Here is a 492-nt window from a genome sequence, read left to right as displayed (position 1 = left end):
TTTTATTTATAATTCTTTTAATAATTTTTTTATTTTTGAAGATCCATATTTTAATTTAGGACAATTTATATAAATAAATTATTTTTATCTCAAATTTACTCAATTGCATTGTTTCAAATATGAAGAAGCAAATACATTGTTTCATATATCTATAAAAACCGCTACGCGGTTTACCGAAACACATAATCCGCTATAACCAGCAGCGGATTACGTGCGAATGGGGGAACACAGAAACCGCTAAAGGCGGTCGCGGTTTCTGTTTGTTGATGCTTGGCCATAAACCGTTACTGTAAATAGCGGTTTATGTGTATTGGGACACGTGCCTAAACCGCTGGAGGCAGCAGCGGTTTACGTTGAGTATATATTTTTTGCAATCATATGATTTATATGGATAAAAAATGAAGTAATTTTTAAAGAAAAAGGTATACTTTAGTAAATTTTTTACTAAAAATAAATTATTTTATTATTCATGAGTTTTAGATGGGATGAAGA

Source organism: Arachis ipaensis, chromosome B04, assembly GCF_000816755.2.
Source record: "Arachis ipaensis cultivar K30076 chromosome B04, Araip1.1, whole genome shotgun sequence".
NCBI classification, from domain to species: domain Eukaryota; kingdom Viridiplantae; phylum Streptophyta; class Magnoliopsida; order Fabales; family Fabaceae; genus Arachis; species Arachis ipaensis.
Note: the sequence above shows the minus strand (reverse complement) of the source record.